The sequence below is a fragment of the Elephas maximus genome, chromosome 17 (genome assembly GCF_024166365.1).
Source record: "Elephas maximus indicus isolate mEleMax1 chromosome 17, mEleMax1 primary haplotype, whole genome shotgun sequence".
Classification (NCBI taxonomy): domain Eukaryota; kingdom Metazoa; phylum Chordata; class Mammalia; order Proboscidea; family Elephantidae; genus Elephas; species Elephas maximus.
The window spans coordinates 25,482,927-25,506,709 of NC_064835.1; the positions used below are offsets into that span (position 1 = coordinate 25,482,927).

At 37.2% G+C, this 23,783-nt stretch overlaps 1 pseudogene; it reads right to left on the reverse strand.

Moving 5' to 3' along the window:
- Positions 1-21,662: 21,662 nt before the first annotated feature.
- Positions 21,663-23,244, reverse strand: LOC126061129 (olfactory receptor 143-like; annotated as a pseudogene).
- Between the last annotated feature and the right edge of the window lie 539 nt (positions 23,245-23,783).

The window sequence follows — 23,783 nt, forward strand, 5'->3', positions numbered from 1 at the left end:
ACCCAACTGACATCAGCAATGATATCCCTCATTCCATGTCCTCTTCTGAATCTGGCTTGAATTTCTGGCAGTTCCCTGTGGATGTACTGCTGTACCTGCTTTTGACCTTAATGACATGGAAAGGGTCAAGCTTTTAGGACCTTCATTTGCTGATGTGGCACAACTCAAATCAATTATCTCTGTGGAAAGAGACAATGAAAAATCTCAATATCTTCATTCAGAACAAGGCTAGAATTCTACATTTTTACTATATGTTAACTATACCACAAAAAAAAATTAAGAGGCGGGGCCAAGATGGATGACTAGGTAGAAGCTAGCTCGGATCCCTCTTGCAACAAAGACTCAGAAAAACAAGTGAATCAACCACATACATGACAATCTATGAACCCTGACCATCAAACACAGAGCTAAAGAGTTGACCTGAGTGACAGAGACTGAGAATGAACAACCACAGGGAAGCAACAACTGCTTTCTTAGCCTGGAGCCAGCACCCCAGACAGGAAACCTTGGCGCCGGGCTTTGGACTGGGCGCACGGGAGCTGAGCAGGGCATCCTGAGACAGTGCAAACACAGGACGCAGACCTAGCCACCAGAAGTGATCTTGGGGGAAGCCCAGCCAGTGCACGCAGGCAGAGCAGTGACGCAGCTGACAGGAGGAAAAGTCACTGGGAGGCAGTGACTGGTTTTGGAGCCGGGAGTGCGGCATCCCAGCTGGGCAAAACTTGGTGCTGGGCTTTGGACTGGTAGTGGAGGAACTGACCACGCCTTCTGAGACAGCACAAGCACGGGACGCGGGCCTAACCCTAGGGGGCAATCTCGACCCAGCCAGCCAAGGCACACAGGCTACACAACCCTCGGGAATCTCAGATCAAACAGTCATCAAAAAAACTAGATAAGTAACTTTGTCTATATTCCGGGGTGCTACTCTCTCCTATTTATCTGATCCCTCCATCCCCTTCCCAGGTGGCTTCATTAAAATTGGAATTTCCTGAGCCAGAGAGCGAAGTGCCCTGCGGTTTTTCTTTCTTTCTTTTTTTTTTTTTTGGGTCTTCTCCTAACCCATTCTCCTGGCCTCAGAGAAGAAGCTACAAAAAACCCAGGGACTAAAAATCCTTCCCTAATTGGACTAAAAACACAGAACCAGCTCCAGCCAAGCATATGTGATCCACAGTCTTGGGCTTTCATCCCTACAGGGAACAAGGTGGCTATTATAATGCAAAGGCATTTCTGATAGAGATATGACTGTAATTGTTTTAGCGGATTATTGGAAAGACGTTTCCCAGGTCTGATACCTCTGCGTATTCAACAGAGTCCTCACTGACCCACAACAGGGAACTGAGGGCTGAAGCTCCCCCCAGACCACCTAGCCTCCTGCCTTAAGGGTCTAAGGAGGGTAACACCTACCAATCTGTAGAGGTACTTGCATTGGGGGCCTAAGGTACAGCTGCAGAGTCCACCCACCAAGGTACGTTAGGAATAGAGACACACCTACCTCACTGGCACTTGGGGAAGAGTGTCAGCATCCTGCCCCCCCTGGAGTGTGAACCCCAGCTGCTACTAGAATCTGGTGCACACATCTATCACCACTACTTCTCTAGGTGGATAGGTGACAGTGTGCATCACACACTTGATGACCCAAAATCAGATTCTACTCAAGAACAGTGAATGGAATCTTAGGCTTATATATCTGGTAACAGCCCAAACCAGCTGGTAATAGGACATAAGTGAGTCAAAGGTTACAACAATCAAGACAGCACAATCTAGTAGCCCATCTTCGTATATTGAAAGAAAACAAAACAAGATAAGACTCGGTGAGCAAATATAGAATAAATCACTACAATATCTTAGTGATGGCTCGTACACAGCAGTCGATATCAAACCACATAAAGAAGCAGACCATAATTGCTTCTAAAACTCCCCAAACTAAACAATCAAAATCTTTCCCAAATGAAGATACACTCCTGGAATTGCCAGATACAGAATACAAAAAACTAATTTAGAGAATGCTTCAAGACATCAGGGATGACCTCAGAAATGAAATAAGGGAATCTACAGAAAAAGCCAAGGAACACACTATTAAAGCAGTTGAAGAACAAAAAAAGATTATTCAAGAACATAGTGGAAAAATTAAGAAGTTCCAAGAATCCATAGAGAGAGAGCATTCAGAAATTCAAAAGATTAACAATAAAATTACAGAATTAGACAACACAATAGGAAGTCAGAGGAGCAGACTCGAGCAATTGGAATGCAGACTGGGACATCTGGAGGACCAGGGAATTGACACCAATATAGCTGAAAAAACATCAGATAAAAGAATTTAAAAAAAATGAAGAAACTCTAAGAATCATGTGGGACTCTATCAAGAAGAATAACTTGTGTGTAATTGGAGTCCCAGAACAGGGAGGGGTATCAGAAAACACAGAGAGAATAGTTGAAGATCTGTTGGCAGAAAACTTCCCTGACATCATGAAAGACAAAAGGATATCCATCCAAGATGCTTATCGAACCCCATTTAAGCTTGATCCAAAAAGAAAATCACCAAGACGTATTATCATCAAACTTGCCAAAACCAAAGATAAGGAGAAAATTTTAAAAGCAGCCAGGGAGAAAAGAAAGGTCTCCTACAAAGGACAACCAGTAAGAATAAGTTCAGACTACTCAGCAGAAACCGTGCAGTCAAGAACGCGATGGGATGACATATATAGAGCACTGAAGGAGAAAAACTGCCAGCCAAGGATCATGTATCCAGAAAAACTCTCTCTGAAATATGAAGGGGAAATTAAAACATTTACAGATAAACACAAGCTTAGAGAATTTGCAAAAAGCAAACATAAGCTACAAGAAATACTAAAGGAAATTGGTCAGAAAACAAATAATATCAGATACCAGCACAACACAAGGTCACAGAACAGAGAGAGCAACCTCATATCAACTCAAACAGGGAAATGACAAAAACAAATTAAGATTAATTAAAAAGAAAAAAACGCTCAAAACAGGGAATCATGGAAGTCAATATGTAAAAGATAACAATAATCAAAAAGAGGAACTAAATACAGGTGGCATAGAACTGCCATATGGAGAGGGATACAAGGCGATATAGGACAATAAAGTTAGGTTTTTACTTAGAAAAATAGGGGTAAATATTAAGGTAACCACAAAGAGGTATAACAACTCCATAACTCAAAATACAAACCAAGAAAAACGTAACGACTCAGCAAACATAAAGTCAAATACTATGAAAATGAGGAACAGACAATTTACAAAGAAAAACGTCTCAGCACAAAAAAGTAAGTGGAAAAATGAAATTGTCAACAACACACATAAAAAGACATCAAAATGACAGCACTAGACACATATCTATAATTACGTTGAATGTAAATGGACTAAACACACCAATAAAGAGACAGAGTCTCATACTGGAAAAAGAAACACGATCCGTCTATATGCTGTCTACAAGAGACACACCTTAGACTTAAAGACAAAAACAAACTAAAACTCAAAGAATAGAAAAATTATATGAAGCAAACAACAAGCAAAAAAGAGTAGGAGTAGCAATATTAATTTCTGACAAAATAGACTTTAAACTTAAATCCACCACAAAGGATAAAGAAGGACACTACATAATGATTAAAGGGACAATTGACCAGGATGATATAATCAGATTAAATATTTATGCACCCAATGACAGGGCTGCAAGATACATAAAACAAACTTTAACAGAACTGAAAAGTGAGATAGACGCCTCCACAATTCTAGTACGAGACTTCAACACACCACTTTCGGAGAAGGACAGGACTTCCACCAAGAAGCTCAATAGAGACACGGAAGACCTAATTGCTACAATCAACCAACTTGACCTCATTGACTTATACAGAACTCTCCACCCAACTGCTGCAAAGTAAAGTTTTTTTCTAGCCCTCATGGAACATTCTCTAGAATAGACCACATATTAGGTCATTAAACAAACCTTTGCAGAATCCAAAACATCGAAATATTACGAAGCATCTTCTCAGACCACAAGGACATAAAAGTAGAAATCAATAACAGAAAAATTAGGGAAAAGAAATCAAATACTTGGAAACTGAACAATACCCTCCTGAAAAAAGACTGGGTTATAGAAGACATTAAGGAGGGAATAAAGAAATTCATAGAATGCCATGAGAATGAAAATACTTCCTATCAAAACCTCTGGGACACAGCAAAAGCAGTGCTCAGAGGCCAATTTATATCAATAAATGCACACATACAAAAAGAAGAAAGAGCCAAAATCAGAGAACTGTCCCGACAACTTGAACAAATAGAAAGTGAGCAACGAAAGAATCCATCAGGCACCAGAAGAAAACAAATAATAAAAATTAGAGCTGAACTAAATGAATTAGAGAACAGGAAAACAATTGGAAGCATTAATAAAGCCAAAAGCTGGTTCTTTGAAAAAATTAACAAAATTGATGAACCATTGGCCAGACTGACTAAAGAAATACAGGAAAGGAAACAAATAACCCGAATAAGAAACGAGATGGGCCACATCACAACAGACCCAACCGAAATTAAAAGAAACATATCAGATTATTACGAAAAATTGTACTCTAACAAATTTGCAAACCTAGAAGAAATGGATGAATTCCTAGAAAAACACTACCTACCTAAACTAACACAATCAGAAGTAGAACAACAAAATAGACCCATAACAAAAAAAGAGATTGAAAAGGTAATCAAAAAACTCCCAACAAAAAAAAAACCCTTGGCCCGGACGGCTTTACTGCAGAGTCCTACCAAACATTCAGAGAAGAGTTAACACCACTACTACTAAAGGTATTTCAGAGCATAGAAAACGACGGAGTACTGCCTAACTCATTCTATGAAGCCACCATATCCCTGATATCAAACCCAGGTAAAGACATCACAAAAAAAGAAAATTACCGACCTATCTCCCTCATGAACATAGATGCAAAAATCCTCAACAAAATTCTAGCCATTAGAATTCAACAACATATCAAAAAAATAATCCATCACGACCAAGTGGGATTTATACCAGGTATGCAAGGCTGGTTTAATATTAGAAAAACCATTAATGTAATCCACCATATAAATAAAACCAAAGACAAAAACCACATGATCTTATCAATTGATGCAGAAAAAGCATTTGACAAAGTGCAAAACCCATTTATGATAAAAAACTCTCAACAAAATAGTAATTGAAGGAAAATTCCTCAACATAATAGAGGGCACCTATACAAAGCCAACAGCCAACATCACTCTAAATGGACAGAGCCTGAAAGCATTTCCCTTGAGAATGGGAACCAGACAAGGATGCCCTTTATCAACTCTCTTATTCAACATTGTGCTAGGGGTCCTAGCCAGAGCAATTAGGCTAGACAAAGAAATAAAGGGCATCCAGATTGGCAAGGAGGAAGTAAAATTATCTCTATTTGCAGATGACATGATCTTATACACAGAAAACCCTTAGGAATCCTCCGGAAAACTACTGAAACTAATAGAAGAGTTTGGCAGAGTCTCAGGTTATAAGATAAACATACAAAAATCACTTGGATTCCTCTACATCAACAAAAAGAACATCAAAGAGGAAATAACCAAGTCAATACCATTCACAGTAGCCCCCAAGAAGATAAAATACTTAGGAATAAATCTTCCCAAAGATGTAAAAGACCTATATAAATAAAACGACAAAGTACTACTGCAAGAAACTAAAAAGGACCTACTTAAGTGGAAAAACATACCTTGCTTATGGATAGGAAGACTTAACATAGTAAAAATGTCTATTCTACCAAAAGCCATCTATACATACACTTCCGAGCGAAATTCCAATGTCATTTTTTAATATGATGGAGAAACAAATCACCAACTTCATGTGGAAGGGAAAGAAGACCCAGATAAGTAAAGCATTACTGAAAAAGAAGAAAGTGGGAGGCCTCACTCTACCTGATTTTACAACCTATTATACAGCCACAGTAGTCAAAACAGCCCGGTACTTGTACAACAACAGGCATATAGACCAATGGAACAGAATTGAGAACCCAGATATAAATCCATCCACATATGAGCAGCTGATTTTTGACAAAGGCCCAGTGTCAGTTAATGGGGAAAAGATAGTCTTTTTAACAAATGGTGCTGGCATAACTGGATATCCATTTGCAAAAAGATGAAACAGGACCCATACCTCACACCATGCACAAAAACTAACTCCAAGTGGATCAAAGACCTAAACATAAAGACTAAAACGATAAAGATCATGGAAGAAAAAATAGGGACAACCTTAGGAGCCCTAATACAAGGCATAAACAGAATACAAAACATTACCAAAAATGACAAAGAGAAACCAGATAACTGGGAGCTCCTAAAAATCAAACACCTATGCTCATCTAAAGACTTCTCCAAAAGAGTAAAAAGACCACCTACAGATTGGGAAAGAATTTTCAGCTATGACATCTCCAACCAGCACCTGATCTCTCAAATCTCTAAATATGATTCTGTTAAAACTCAACCACAAAAAGACAAACAACCCAATCAAAAACTGGGCATAGGATATAAACACGCACTTCACTAAAGAAGATATTCAGGCAGCTAACAGATACATGAGAAAATGCTCTCGATCATTAGCCATTAGAGAAATGCAAATTAAAACTACGATGAGATTCCATCTCACTCCAACAAGGCTGGCATTAATCCAAAAAACACAAAATAATAAATGTTGGAGAGGCGGCGGAGAGATTGGAATTCTTAGACACTGCTGGTGGGAATGTAAAATGGTACAACCACTTTGGAAATCTATCTGGCATTTTCTTAAAAAGTTAGAAATAGAACTACCATACAACCCAGAAATCCCACTACTCAGAATATAAAAAACTAGAGAAATAAGAGCCTTCACACAAACAGATATATGCACACCCATGTTTATTGCAGCTCTGTTTACAATAGAAAAAAGCTGGAAGCAACCAAGGTGTCCATCAACGGATGAATGGTTAAATAAATTGTGGTATATTCACACAATGGAATACTACACATCGATAAAGAACAGTGAGGAATCTGTGAAACATTTCATAACATGGAGGAACCTGGAAGGCACTATGCTGAGCGAAATTAGTTAGAGGCAAAAGGACAAATATTGTATAAGACAGTATTAGAAGATCTTGAGAAACAGTATAAACTGAGAAGAACACATACTTTTGTGGTTACGAGAGGGTGAGGGAGGGAGGGCGAGATAGGTTTATTTACTGATTAGTTAGTAGATAAGAACTACTTTAGGTGAAGGGAAGGACAATACTCAATACATGGAAGGTCAGCTCAACTGGACTGGACCAAAAGCAATGAAGTTCCAGGGATAAACTGAATGCTTCAAAGGTCAGCGGAGCAAGGGCGGGGGTTTGGGGACTATGGCTTAAGGGGACCTCTAAGTCAATTGGCAAAATAATTCTATTATGAAAACATTCTTCATCCCACTTTGAAATGTGGCGTCTGGGGTCTTAAATGCTAAGAAGCGGCCAGCTAAGACGCATCAATTGGTCTCAACTCACCTGGATCAAAGGAAAATGAAGAACACCAAGGTCACATGATAACTATGAGCCCAAGAGACAGAAAGGGCCACATGAACCAGAGACTTACATCATCCTGAGACCAGAAGAACTAGATGGTGCCTGGCCACAACCGATGACTGCCCTGACAGGGAGCACAACAGAGAACCCCTGAGGGAGCAGGAGATCAGTGGGATAAATAAAAAAAATTTTTTTTTTTTTTTGATGCAGACCCCAAATTCTCATAAAAAGACCAGACTTAACGGTCTGACTGAGACTAGTGGAATCCCTGCAGTCATGGTCCCCAAACCTTCTGTTGGCCCAGAACAGGAACCATTCCTGAAGACAACTCATCAGACATGGAAAGGGACTGGACAATGGGTAGGAGAGAGATGCTGATGAAGAGTGAGCTACTTGTATCAGGCGGACACTTGAGACTGTGTTGGTATCTCCTGTCTGGAGGGGAGATAGAAGGGTAGAGAGAGTTAGAAACTGGCAAAATTGTCACAAAAGGAGAGACTGGAAGGAGGGAGCGGGCTGACTCATTAGGCGGAGAATAAGTGGGAGTATGGAGTAAGCTTATATGTGACAGACTGACTTGATTTGCAAACGTTCACTTAAAGCTCAATAAAAATTATTAAAAAAAAAGTAAATGGACTCCTGGGCTCACATACCTAGTAACAGTCCTAACCACCTGGTGGCAGGACGTAAGAGCTCCAAAGACACCAATATTCAAACTAGCTCACACAACCAGCCTATTTGGGCATATCAAAACAAAACAAGAAGCTAGGACATAGTATGCAACAAAAAATAAATGAGTATAGTAACTTATTGATGGCTCAGAGACAGCTATCAACATCAAATCACATAAAGAGGCAGACCATGAGGCTTCAGCAAGACGCCAAAACAAAAAACTAAGAAACGTTCCAGATGTAGAAGTCTTCCTGGAATTACCAGAGGGAGAATTCAAAAGATTAACATACAGAGCAGTTCTAGAATCAGGCAAAACACAGAACAAGCCAAGGAACACAGAGACAAAGCAATAGAGGAACATAAGAAGGCTATACAAGACCATAATGACAAATTTAACAGGCTGCAAGAATACATAGAGAGACAGTAAACAGAAATCCAAAAGATTAACAGTAGAATTTCAGAATTGGACAACTCAAGAGAAATTTATAGGAGCAGAATTGAGGCAATGGAAATCAGAATTAGTGAGATTGAAGATAGGGCACTTGATACTAACTTATTTAAGGAAAAGCCAAGTTAAAGAATCTTAAAAAATGAAGAATCCCTAAGAATTATGTGGGACTCTATCAAGAGGAATAGCCTACAAGTGACTGGAGTATCAGAATGGGGCGGGGGGGGGAGGGTAAACACAAAATAAAGAGAGAATTGTTGAAGATTTGTTGGCAGAAATCTTCCCTGATATTGTGAAAGATGAGATGATATCCATCCGAGAAGCTCATCGAACCCCACACTAGGTAGATCTAAAAAAAAAGTCACCAAGTTTGATTATAATCGAACTCCCCAAAACCAAAGACAAAGAAAAAAATTTAAGAGTTGCTGGGGGTAAATGATAAATTATCTACAAAGGAGAGTCAATAAAACTAAACTCTGACTACTAGGCAGAAACCATGCAGGCGAGAAGGCAATGGGATGACTTATACAAAGCTTTGAAGGAAAAAAATTGCCAGCCAAGAACTACATATCCAGCAAAACTGTCTCTCAAATATGATGCTGAAATTAGGGCATTTCCAGATAAACAGAAGTTTAGGGAATTTGTAAAAAGCAAACCAAAATTACAAGAAATGCAAAATGGAGTCCTCTGGCTAGAAAATCAATAATATCAGAAAAAAATCCAAGGCTAGAACACAGGAGAGAGCAACCACATATCAACCCAGATAAAGAAGCCACAAAAATAAAGCAAATCTAAAACACTGAAAATAGGGAAACAGAAACGTCAATACATAAAAGACGACAACGTTAAACCAAAAAAAGAGGAACTAAATAATGTAGTCATAGATCTTTCCTATGGAGAAGACAAGGTGATATAAAGAAAAAATAATTGGTTTAAACTTAGAAAAATAGAGGTAAATATTAAGGTAACCACAAAGGAAACTAACAATCTTATACATCAAAATAAAAAACAGGAAAAACATAAAAACTCAGCATTTACAAAATCAACAATCATGAAAAGAAGAAAAGAAAATACTTAAAAAAAAAAAAAAAGACAACTCAACAAGTTAACTAAGTGGAACAAAGAAACCGTCAATAACACACAAAAAATACATCAAAATGACAGCACTAAACTCATACATATACATAATTATGCTGAATGTAAATGGTCTAAATACACAAATAAAAAGACAAAGAGTGGCAGAATGGATAAAAAGACATGATCCACCTACATTCTGCCTACAAGAGACAGACCTAGATTTAAATACACAAACTAAAACTCAAAGGATGGAAAAAAAAATATGAAGCAAAGAACAATAAAAAAAAAAGCAGGAGTGGCAATATTAATCTCTGACAAACTAGACTTTAAAGCAAAATCCACCACAAAGAATAAGGAAGGACACTATATAATGATTAAAGGGTCAATATACCAGGAGGACATAGCCATAACAAATGCTTACCCACCCAATGACAGGGTTCCAAAATACATAAAACTCTAACAGCATCAAAAAGAGATACAGACAGCCTCACAATAATAGTAGGAGACATCAATACACTACTTTTGGTGAGGACAGAACATCCAGAGATAACCTCAATAAAGACAAAGAAGATTTAAATGCTACCATCAACCAACTTGATCTCATAGATATATACAGAAGACTCCACCCAACAGCATCCAAGTATACTTTCTTTTCCAACTCACAGGGAACATTCTCCAGAATGGACCACATATTAGGCCATAAAGCAAGGCTTAAAAGAACCCAAAACATTAAATATTACAGAACATCTTTTCTGATCATAATACCCTAAAAGTAGAAATCAATAATACAAAAAGCAAAGCAAAAAAAAAAAAAAAATCAAGCACATGGAAACTGAACACCTTGCTCAGAAATTACTGGGTTATAGAAGAAACTAAGGAAAAAAAAAATTCACCTTGACCAAGTGGGATTCATACCAGGTACACAGAGATGGTTCAAAAGTAGAAAAATAATCAATGTAACCCAGCACATAAATAAAACAGAAGATAAGAACCACATGATCTTATCAAATGATACAGAAAAAGCATTTGATAAAGTCCAACACACATTCATGATAAAAACTCTCAGCAAAAGAGTAATAGAAGGGAAATTTCTCAACATAATAACGGGCATTTATACAAAGCCAACAGCTAACATCATCCTACATGGAGACTCTGAAAGCATTCCCCTTGAGACTGGGAACCAGACAAGGATACCCTTTATCACCACTCTTATTCAACATTATGATGTAAGTCCTAGCCAGAGCACTTAGACTAGAAAAAGAAATAAAGAGCATCCAAGTTTGTTAAAAAAAAAAAAAGAAGTAAAAGTAACTGTATTTGTAGATGATATGATCTTATACACAGAAAGCCCCAAAGAATCCACAAGAAAACTACTGGAACAAATAGAAGATTTCAGCCAAGTATCAGGATACAAGATAAATATAGAAAAATCAGTTGCATTCCTCTACACCAACAAAAAGAACTCTGAAGAGGAAAATCACCAAATCGATACCATTTACGATAGCCCCTAAGAAGATAAAATGCTTGGGAATAAATCTAACCAGGGACGTAAAAGACCTATACAAAGAAAACTATAAGACAGTACTGCAAGAAACCAAAAAAGACCTACATAAGTGGAAAAACATACCTTGCTCATGGATAGGAAGACTCAACATTGTGAAAATATCTGTAAAGCAATCTACAGATACAATGCAATTCCGATCCAAAATCTAATGGCATTTTTTAAGGAGATGGAGAGACAAATCACCAACTTCATATGGAAAGGGAAGAGGTCCCGTATAAAGTAAAGTAGCACTGAAGAACAAAGTGGGAGGCCTCGCATTACCTGATTTTAGAACCTATTATACCACCACAGAAGTCAAAAGAGCCTTGTATTGGTACAACAACAGATACACAGACCAATAAAACAGAATTGAGAATTCAGATGTCTGTTCATCCACCTATGAGCAGTTGATATTTGACAAACACACAAAGTCTGTTTGTTAAATGAGAAAAAGACAGTCTCTCTAACATGGTGCTGGCATAACTGGATATTCATCTGCCAAAAAATGAAACAAGATTCATACCTCACACCATTCACAAAAACTAACTTAAAATGAATCAAAGACATAAAAATAAAATCTAAAATGATACAGATCATGGAACAAAAAGTAGGAACAATGCTAGGAGTCCTAATACATGACATAAAGACAATACAAACCACAACTAACAATGTACAAACACTAGAAGAGAAACTAGATAACCGGGAGCTCCTAAAAAACAAACGCTTATGCTGATCAAATACTCCACCAAAAGAGTAAGAAGACAACCTCAGACACGGAATAAAAAAATGACTATGACATATCTGATCAGGGTCTAACCTCTAAAATTGATAAGACAGTGCAAAAGTTCAACAAAAAAGACAAAATAACCCAATTAAAAAATGGTCAAAGGATATGAACAGACACTTCACAAAAGAAGACATACAGGCAGCTACCAGATACATGAGGAAAGACTCACAATCATTAGGCATTAGAGAAATGAAAATCAACCAGAGAAGCCTAGCATTAAACCAAAAAACACAAAATAATAAATGTTGGAGAGGTTGTGGAGAGACTGGAACACTTATACACTGCTGGTGGGAATGTATAACGGTACAACCACGTTGGAAATCCATTTGATACTTCCTTAAAACACATATGATCCAGCAATCCCGTTCCTTGCAGTATATCCTAGAGAAATAAGAGCCTTAGCACGAACAGTTGTATGCACACTCATGTTCATTGCAGAACTGTTCACAATAGCAAAAAGATGGAAACAACATAGGTGCCCATCAAGGGAAAAATGGATAAGCAAATTATGGTATATTCGCACAATGGAATACTATTCAACAATAAAGAAAGAAGACGAATCCAAGAAGCATAACATTAACGAAGCTGGAAGGCGTTATGGTGAGTGAAATTAACCAGGGGTGAGTGAAATTAAATATTGTAGGAGACCACTATTATAAGAACTCAAGAAAAGGTTCAAACACAGAAGAAAATATTCTTTGATGATTATGAGGGTGGGAAGGGAGGAAGAGGGGAATTCACTAGATAGTGGACAAAAATTATCTGAGGTGAAGGCGAGGACAACACACAATACAGGGAAAGTCAGCACTATTGGACTAAACAAAAAGCTAAGAGTTCCCTGAACACAACCAAACACTTCCAGGGACAGAGTAGCAGGGGCAGGGATCTGGGGACTATGGTTTTGAAGGACATCTAGATTAATTGGCATAACAAAGTTTATAAGAAAGTAGGCTGCTTCCCACTTGGGCGAGTGGAGCCCGGGGTCTTAAAAGCTAGCAAGTGGCCATCTAAGATGCATCAATTGGTCCTAACTCACCTGGAGCAAAGAAGAGTGAAGAACACCAAAGTCAAAAGGAAAATATTAGCCCAAGAAACAAAAAATATCACACAAACCAGACACTCCATCAGCCTGAGACCAGAAGAACTAGATGGTGCTGAGCTGTCACCAATGACTGCCCTGACAGGTAACACAACAGAGAATCCCTGACGAAGCAGGAGAAACATGAGGTGCAGAACTCAAATTCTACTGAAAAGACCAGACTTAATGGTCTGACTGAGTCTGGAGGAAGCCCAGAAGACACAGCCCCTGGATTCTCTGTTAACTCAAAATTAAAAACATTTCCAAAGCCAACTTTTCAGACAAAGAGAGTAGACTGGACTATAAGATATAAAATGATTCTTGTGAAGAGTATGCTTCTTAGTTCAAGTAGCTACACAAGACTAAATGGGTAGCTCCTGTCCAGAGGCAAGATGAGAAAGCAGAAAGAGATAGGAGCTGGTTGAAAGGATACAGGAATTCTGGGGTGGAAAGGAGGAGTGTGCTGTCACATTATATGTATAGCAACTAGGGTCACATAACAATGTGTGCATACATTTTTGTATGAGAAACTAACTTGAGCTGTAAAAGAAAAGAAAGGGAACAATTATATTTATGAAATTAAGACTCAGAAATGTGCTCTAGCAAATCTGACAGTACATGTATTATTTGAACAGAGGTGCAGTAAGTGGGCATTTGCTCTCTTGTGGATATTCACTTTTCTACGACTCACTAATAGAGAACTTCGTTTTCTCTGAGAGTTTCCTTATGTCATAAATTCTCTACACAGTCTAGAACACAACACAGTCAGCGAAGCAGAGAAGAAACACTGGATCCTCAGGGGAGCGCCTTCTTACAGATTCTGGTTCCCCTAAAAATAGGAATTTCCTTCTATACCGAAACTAATACACTGTGAAGAATGAATCTGCTTTAAATATCCCTATGAATTAAGGGATTAGTTGCCAGTTACATAATGATCTACTATTGCACCAAAATGAAAATCTTCTCATTTATAATGTTCCAGATATAATCTAGGTAAACTGATCCCTCTGGTGGGGTCTTTTGCCTTAGACAAGATTAGAACTAATTAAAAGACATAATAATGCTCTATGGAATATCATAAATAAATCTCTCAAAAAATATAAATTAAATTAATAAGGTCCTTCTATATATATATATATATTTATATATAGAAAGCCAAAGAAACAAGACAAGCTAAAACAATTCTGCAAAAGATCAAAGTTGGAAACCTCACACCACCTGATTTCAAGACTTACTATTATGTTACAATAGTCAAGATAGCTTGGTATTGGTGAAAGGATAGACAGAGAAATCAGTATAACAAACTATGGAATCCAGAAATACACCCATACACATATAAAGTCAATTTATTTTGACAAAAGTTCAAAGGCAATTCAATGGAGGTATATCAGGCTTTTCAAACAAAGAGGATGCAACAATTAGATATTCATACCAAAAAAAAAAAATCTTCGATCCATACTCGATCCATACCTCATAACATTAGCAAAAACTATCTCAAAGTGAACCACAGATCTAAATGTAAAACTGTAAGACTTTTTGTCAAGAACAAAAGGGAAAAGTTTTGTGACCTAGGGTTAGGCAAAAATTTCTAAAATGGTATACCAAAAGCACAATCTATAAAAGAAAAAAAAGAAAGTTCTGTTGGATATTATCAAAATTAAAAACTTTTTTTCTGAGAAATATAATATTAAAAGAAAAAAAGACAAGACAAATTGGGACAAAATATTTTCTAATTATTTATCCAATAAAGAACTTTTATCCAAAATATATAAACCAAACCAAAACCAAACCAATTGCCTTCCAGCCAATTCCAACTGATAGCTACTCTAATGACAGAGTAGAACTGCTCCATAGGGTTTCCAAGCAGTGGCTGATGGATTTGAACTGCCAAACTTTTAGTTAGCAGCCAGGGCACACTGTAGCTCTTAACTACTGTGCCACCAGGTCCCCTACAATATATAAGTAACTCTTAACTCAACAACAGGAAAACAATTTATTAAAGAAATGTGCAAGAGATGTGAACAGAGATTTCACCAAAGAAGATACATGGGTTGCAAAAATAAGTCCATGGTAATAAATATTACATCGATATTTGTTTAAGGGGTAGGTTTTGGGAGGAAACTTTATTGAATAATGGAGGTAACCTATGACATGTTCGAGAGTGTATACTTAAAAAGCCATCAAACTGCTCACTCAGCATTTGTACATTTTACTATACGTTAATTCCATCTCAAAAAATCAAACTTAAAATCTTAAAAGTGTAAACACATTACATCGTTACATTCAGAAGAACAATGATAGGAGTGACAATTTTTTATTGAAACAGCATAAGTCAGACAAAAATTTTTTCAATTTAGATGTCTATGCTCAGTGAAAGTAGTTTTCAGTAACTAAGAATAAGTACTCCTTTATCAACATACAAAAGCTGAAAATTATAATAACTAGCCCCTCTAGCGACACAGAAGGAGCCCTGGTGGCACGAAGGTTAAGTATTCAGCTGCTAACCAAAAAGTTGCCTGAACTTCATGGGAGAGACTTGGCGATCTCCTCCCATAAAAATTGCAGCCTGGAAAGCCCCGTGGGGCACTTCTACTCTGTCACACGGAATTGCTATTAGTCAAAAATCTACTCAGCAGCACCCAACAACAACAGCATAGTGACACAAAGAATAATGGTTAGTAGAGAAATGGAATTGATTTTCTTCACATCCAGAACCAACATTTTCCAAATTCTAATGTGATAAAGTCTGAATTAGTGAAGTTTTATGTTACTTAGTTTTGTTAAAACTGTAAATTTGAAAGACAGAGTGTAACCTTGCGTTTAGAGCACCAAAAAGATGTCATTTTAAAGTTACAAACCATGGTTTTGTTAATAACAGCTTAAATTTGCTTGCTCGAAATTTTTAATCCTTCTGAATAATAATTTTTGCTTTATCATTTTTTTCAGCCAAAATATTTTGTAAGTGTAAGCCTTATTTTTTTGGCTGAGTAATGTTACATAAGTAATTAAATTCATAATGCTGTACATTTCATAGCCGTATTTATAGAGCCAGTCAGGTTACTGTGAATAAAATTCAAATTTGGGGAAAAAAAAAAAAGTATCTTCAATTAGGAAATTAAATTGTTGCTTCATTTAAATAAAAAGTTCAAATGGTTTCCTGGATTCAGGTGAAAACTGACCCAGCAGTTAAGGTGATGTGATTGAGGTCTGGTTTCTCTTCTTCCTTTTTGTCGCCTTGCTTTCTCAATATACATTCCATTCTAAACAGGATTTCTTCTTAGAAAATGGTCACTGACAGGTCTAAGGGCTGCCAACTTCTGTCAAGCAAGCATGAACAATTGTAAAATATCATCCAGAAACACCTCACATTTGATGGGCCTACTTACCAAAGGCAAAAAGGCCTGCCTTACTCACTAAGACCCGAAAAGAGCCAGGGCAACTGTCCTTCAAAATTACTCATTAACTAGAGACTTCCCTCAGTCAGAACATTAGAAATGAGAAGTCAGTGGATGAGGACAATTTAGAAAACAGAACATTTTAGTTGAGAAAAGAGGAGTAATTAGACAAACTGAGATCAGTGGATATTCTAGGCAAATGAGAAGAAACCAGCTTGTATACTGAAAAACAAAGGAAAAAATAGAGCACGTGGTGAGAATATGTGAAGAAATGAACCTAAGTGCTTGCAAATCTCTGTGAGCCAATCAGGAGCTGGAGAAACCCCTCCACTCTGGAAATTTACTTATTTTATGTTGTGTATATTTTTATTTCTTCAAAGGTTTCTTTCTAAAAAGTCCATCACGAAAAAGCTGTTGAACAGTGAGAAAATAATGATAAAAGCAGGGTCTTGTACAGACAAAAAAGATTAACAGTATATTCTGGATGACCAAGTATAATGGTTCAGGTACAGGAATCAAAGGGAGAAAAACACAAGGGACATAAGGAAATTCAGAGAGAAAGAATTCATGAATATCTGTACAACTCATCTCATCTAAGTGTTTTCCCCCAAAATACTTTGTGTACGTTATTTAAATGATTTCGAGTAACGTTAAAGTAAATCTACCAAATATTTAATGGGAGGAATCTTGCAAGAACACATGCAACTATAATATACAGCATCTCACTTTTTTTTTTAACATCAAATAAGTCTGTTGATACAAATATTTCTCCAACTATGAAGACATTCCCCAAAATTTGAGCTACATAGTGAGTGCACCCAGCCCACTTACTGGGGCAAATTTGACTATATAACCTATTTAACAACTTACTTATCTGGTATTATTGGTCTACGTGTTTTTTTAATCTAAAAACTCTCTAGGAAAATAAAAATAATGAATAAAATATTCTGGCAACATTTTATTTCATGACCTGGATGGAGAGTACATTGATTTTTGCATTATTCATTAAACTGTACATGTTTGCTTTGTGAATTTTTCAGTATGTAATTATGTTTGATGGTAAAGTAAGGGAAACCCTGGTGGCATAGTGGTTAAATCCTACAGCTGCTAACCACAAGGGTTGGCAGTTTAAATCCACCAGGCGCTCCTTGGAAACTCTGTGGGGCAGTTCTACTCTGTCCTATAGGGTCGCTATGAGTTGGAATCGACTTAACGGCACTGGGTTTGGTTTTGGGTAAAGTAATAAAAATCTGTTTTTTTTATTATATACCACATTAATGTAAATTATTTGAAACTCACAACTCTATGTTTTATATAAAAGCAGAATTTTGATTATTTTTATTAGATAATACTTCTAAATAAAATATCTTCACATTTATTAATGAAAATTTGTGTTTGCTTCTGGAACATAATTTTTTATATCAGGTTTTGTAAATTAAACAGATACTTGTAACTTTTTATCAGTAATTCTTAATAATTATAACCACAACATTTTTTAGTCACCAACAGCAAGAAATAGTAAACGCAAAAATGTTGTTGTAGTTTGTTGTTAGATGCTGTCGAGTGAGTTCCGACTCATAGAGACTCTATGTACAACAGAAGGAAACACTGCTTCTTGCTGACTTCCACTCCATCAGGGAGTGCTGGTGACTATGCTACAGTACTCAGGCCACAAGTCGTGTGCAGGTGTCTGAAATGCACTTTTTTTTTTTTTCATTTTACATTTTTTGTTAAATACCAAAGATTTATAGATACGAAATTATAATCCATATTTTACATCTTCATAAAACATGTGAACTTTCAAAAACATGTACCTTGGGGAAAATGTCAAACCAAACCATTTTAAGCTTTCCTTTTAACCAAGCACTTTCATGAATATAGACGAAAGAATAATAGAAGCAGATAGGAAGCAATCAGGTTCTGCTTGGGAAAAAAAGTTTTACACAAAATTAGGACCATGGGAGAAGTATTAAATAAATATAAATACCTGATGTTTTTCTCTCATAGTATTAATTTTAATCAGATTTAAATAAAGTTCTTAACTGGTATAATTATATTCTAAAGCTATTCTTATAAAACACGTTCAAACTTCTCAAAACTCATATACCTTTTGATAAACATCAAAAAAGCAGTGATACTGCTTTGGTGAGTAGTATCTGGGGTCTTAAATACTAGCAAGCAGCCATCTAATATGCATCAATTGGTCTCAACCCACCTGGAGCAAAGGAGAATGAAGAACACCAAAGACGCAAGGTAAACATGAGCCCAAGAGACAGAAGGGGCCGCATACACCAGAGACTATATCCATTCTATCCAGGACCATCTATTGAGTCCCTGGTCCAAATTGGTGGTAGTGAGTGGTAGCCAGGCACCCTCTGGTTATTCTGTTCTCAAGGTTGGTGATGTCATTGTTCATGCAGACTACTGGTTCTGTAGACTAGTTTCTTTTTTGAGTCCTTGGCTTTCTTCTTTCTCTTAGCTCCAGACGAGTAGAAACCAAAAGCGGTATCTTATATGGTCGCTTGTAAGCTTTTAAGATCCCAGACGCTACTCAGCAACCTAGGATGTAGAATATCGTCTTTATGGACTATGTTATGCCAGTTGACTGAGTTTCCCCATGAGACTATGCTCCTAAGCTCTCAAACCCAGTAGACCAATCCTGTACGGTGTTTAGTTGTATCTAAGAAGTATCCTTAACTGTACTCCCGTGTGCTTTATTTTATTCTTGAAAATATACACAGCATAAATAAACATGTATATACATATGCCTATAATTATTCTTTTTTATAATTATATTTATAATTTTCATATTTATAATTATTCATATTTTTATAATTATTCATATATGCCTCCTACATGGTGTTAAAAGCCACACTGTAAACTTCTGGGAACATAATAGGATAATTAATATATTATCAGAAGAACCTTGTGATAAGTTTTTATATCAGCAGTAAATTATATTATCTTAATTGAAAACCAGAAACCCTGGTGGTGTAGTGGTTAAGAGCAATGGCTGCTAACTAAACCAAAAGTTCAAATCCACCAGGCATTCCTTGGAAATCCTATAGGGCAGTTCTATTCTATCCTATAGGGTCGCTATGAGTCAGAATCGACTCAAAGGCAGTGGGTTATTTATATATATATATATATATATATATATATATATATATATATATATATATATGGTGGCATAGTGGTTAAGAGCTCAGCTGCTAACCAAAAGGTTGGCAGTTTGAATCCCCCAGCTGCTCCTTGGAAACACTATGGGACTGTTCTACTCTATCCTATAGGGTCACCATGGGTCGAAACTGGCTTGATGTCACCTAACAAAAACAACACACGTATTTACCCATACATATTTTTTATATGTATATACTTATATATATGTGCATACTTTTTTTTTTGGTTTATATATGCATGTAACCAAACACATATTTTTTAGTTACTATTGTTGTTACAAAATTGTATATCCTCCAATGAATTCTTTTTTACAAATTTCCACATAAACGCTTCATTGACATTAATGACATTTATCATAATTTGTCATTGTTCTTTTTAACTTGTGCTCAAACACTCGTCTTTACTATGGTCATGCTGTGCGCACTATTTCCACACTCAGAGGCACGTTTCCCATTGCCAAAAGTAACAAGTCTCTAAGTTCTAAAGTTTACTTACACCTCCCCCACTATTCTCCTGGGAAACCACCAATGAACAGTGGTTTCTCTGTATTTATCTGATCTTATCTTCTTATAAAAGAGGGGTCACACCATCTCTCCCCTTAAATGCTTGATTTATTTCACTTAGCATTATGCCCTCCAGCAACCTCCACTTCCAAGCTCATTCTTTTACAACTCTCTTTTTCTTTCCTGCTATTCTTTCCTGGCATAAACAAGTAGTTCAAACACTGGGCTCTGCAACATTAGCTGTGTGACCTCAAGCCAGTCACATAATCATTTCTTCATCTGGAGGACAGAACAAGCAGATGTATATTTCAATGGGATTGGTAAAGAATGCCACACAAAAATGGACCACAGATTTAATTTTCTCTTCAAAGAGCAAAAGAGAGAAGTCAAACTCACATATTGAAAGAATAAATTCCAATATGAAAAGGTCCTTGCTAAAATGATTTTATTTAAAAAAAAAAAAAAAAAGAGCAAACAGAGCTGCTTTTATAAAAGGAAACCTATGCTACAGAGCTGAGGGAACAAAGAAGCTTGACATTACACTTGACACACTATTCTGTAGCCAAGAATATTGCTGTGTAATTTTAATCATAATCTGTATGAATCCCAGAATATTTGTGGAGAACAAGAAAAATATATAATGTGGAAAACATTTGTTCCCCTCATGCTAGTGCGGGTGAGTGACAACATCAATTCTATTTATGACAAGACATCATTTGTCCAACGTAATAAAACAAGAGGCATTCAAAAGAACTTCCCATAATTTTCTGCACACATGCGGTTTGTGTAAGGTGAGCAGAGTGGTGAACGTCAGCTATACTCACACATCCTAAAGGAAAGTAGAACCATGATTCAACAAGGTATTCAGTAACACTACAAATGTGAGACAGAAAATCCAGAACAAATACTATTACTAAAAGGACCCTGAAAATTTTTGGAAATTTTTACTATTGCACTGAGTCTACAATTTTTGTCACCACCTTCTCTGTCATAATGCAATCATAAGTAAAAAAACAAAAAAAAAACACTTGAAACAGAAAAGGCTATACAATTGTTTCAGGGAAAGCAAGAAAGAGATGAAGAGGTCACTCAGCATCTCACACTGCAGTTCACAATGGGTGGGAAAAGAATACACATGCATAAACAATAGGCAGTGTTATCTTTACACAGAAAATAAATCAGTGTACTGTCTCCATATATATCAGGAATGACAATCAGGTGGAACTCCTTGGGATTGGGATGATCCTGAAGTTCAAGAATATGTCAACATGGTTATGGTGTGTGATGAGAAGACACATTAGAGTAAAAACCCTTCCAAGAATACTTTAGAAAGAAAGTTGAAGAGAAGAAAAAGGAGAATAGGAGGAAAGGGATGAGAAGGAGAAAACAGCAATGGAGGCAGGCACTAAGGCAGCACTTCTGCTTGTGCTCAGTTTGTAATTCTCTTCACGGTTTTCTTCAGAGCAAGTTTGACATCCATGTTCCTGAAGCTGTAGATGAGGGGATTCACCATGGGTACCACATTGGTGTAAAACACTGAGAAAAATTTTTCCTGTCCCACAAACTCAGCAGATGATGGTCTGACATAAGTGAGCATTCCGAATCCATAGAATAGACCAACAGTTATTATGTGGGAGCTACAGGTGCTGAAGGCTTTGGACCAAATCTTAGTTGATGACATGTGAAGGATATTGAAAAGAATCAAAACATAAGAGAGAAAGATAATGAGGCTAGATGCTATGACAACTGTACCTACAATAATGGAAACCACAAGCTCATTGGCATAGGTGCTGCTGCAGGAGAGCTGGAGAAGAGGGAATATGTCACACATGTAATGGTTGATGATGTTGGAGTCACAAAAGATCAACCTGATCATACAACCTGTGTGCACCATGGCACCAGCAAAACCCAGCATATATGAACCAGACATCAACATGGAACAGAACTTAGGGGACATGGTGGCTGTGTACAGCAGGGGCTTGCAGATAGCCACGTAGCGATCATAGGCCATGGCTGTCAACACATAGCACTCAGAGTTGACAAAGAAGCAGTAGAAAAATAGCTGAGTCATGCATCCTGAAAAGGAGATAATATTCCTCTCTGAAATAAAGCTCATCAGCATTTTGGGAGTAAAGACAAATGAATAGCAGAGGTCAATGAAGGACAGATTAAAGAGGAAAAAATACATGGGGGTGTGAAGGTCAGAATTCAGGCAAATCAGGTTGATTAAGCTTAAATTCCCCATCACAGTGACCACATAGCTCACCAACAATGGAAAAAACAGGGGCAGCTGAACCTCAGGTTGGTCTGTTAATCCTATAAGAATAAACTCAATCACTGAAGAGTCATTTTTCATCGTCAGTCACTTCACCAGTGTGATCTGTCGGAACAGAGGTAGAAGGTGACATTAGGAATGAACTCTTGTTCTCCGCCTCCAGAGGGAGAGCTGGAGTGGCTGATTTACAAACTTAGAATTGTCTGAAGACACAGAGTAAGGCATCTAAGAATCCTGATTCCTATGGTGATTCCTGTGGGTTCCCCATTTTCCCCTACTTTTTACCCATATTGGGTGTCTCTGTATCACAAAGAATGATGGTAGACCCCCAATGTCTCTGCACATCATTTCTTCCTTGCTACTCAGTGGTATCCCCCAATTCCTTTCCCCTAAGAATTAGCACTAAAAGGGGCAATGAATAGTGATGTTTCCCAGAACCTTTGATTTATGTAATTGAGAGTTCAAAAGGAAATTTTCAAGGCAGAGATGTTTCAACATTCACCTCTTTTTCCTGTAGTTTTCACTGCTGCTGGTGCTTCCTACCCACTGTCCTGAGGGGAACAAGGTTTGATGATGAAGGACACAATAGTCATGAGCTCAGTCCTCAGTCTTTGACATGCTAGAAGAGGGATTCTAGGGTATTCTCTATAATTTCTGTTTAAGAATTTACCCAGAAAGTGCTCTTCATTTGCAAGGGGTAAAACCACCACCTTATATGAGCCTCTAAAATAATCATCGTGCTTGAACGGGAATGTATTTCATGGCCTGTAGTTCTGCAGAAATGGATGAGTAGAGCAGAATTTATTCTCTCCCTCATGATTTCCTCCCATGTTTGATGAGTCTCTTGGGTATAGGAATTACTGAGCCTGTGTTTGCATCCTGTGTCATAAAACTAATATTGAATCCTTTGAGACTCAATGTTCTACTCCATTTATAATTTCACACCAGGAATTCTGAATTCCCAGAGCAGGAAAATGAGAGGCCTCCTTTGTCACTCCCCTGGTTATCCGCCCAGAGTCGACGATGCATAGCTCTTAAAAAGGAACGTTCAGTGGCATTGTTACTTGTTAGTAGTGCTTTCTATGATTCCATAGGATTTTATTAGTAAAATATCAAATTATTTCCTTTATGCTATATGTGCTTCTGGATTTCACCTCAATGAAGACATGTTGTAGCCAAGTGGTTAAGAAAGAGTGCCCTTAAGACAGACTAAGTTTAAACTCAGGCTTCCTCACTCCCTAACTATGATAATTTAGACAAGCGGTTTAGCTTCTT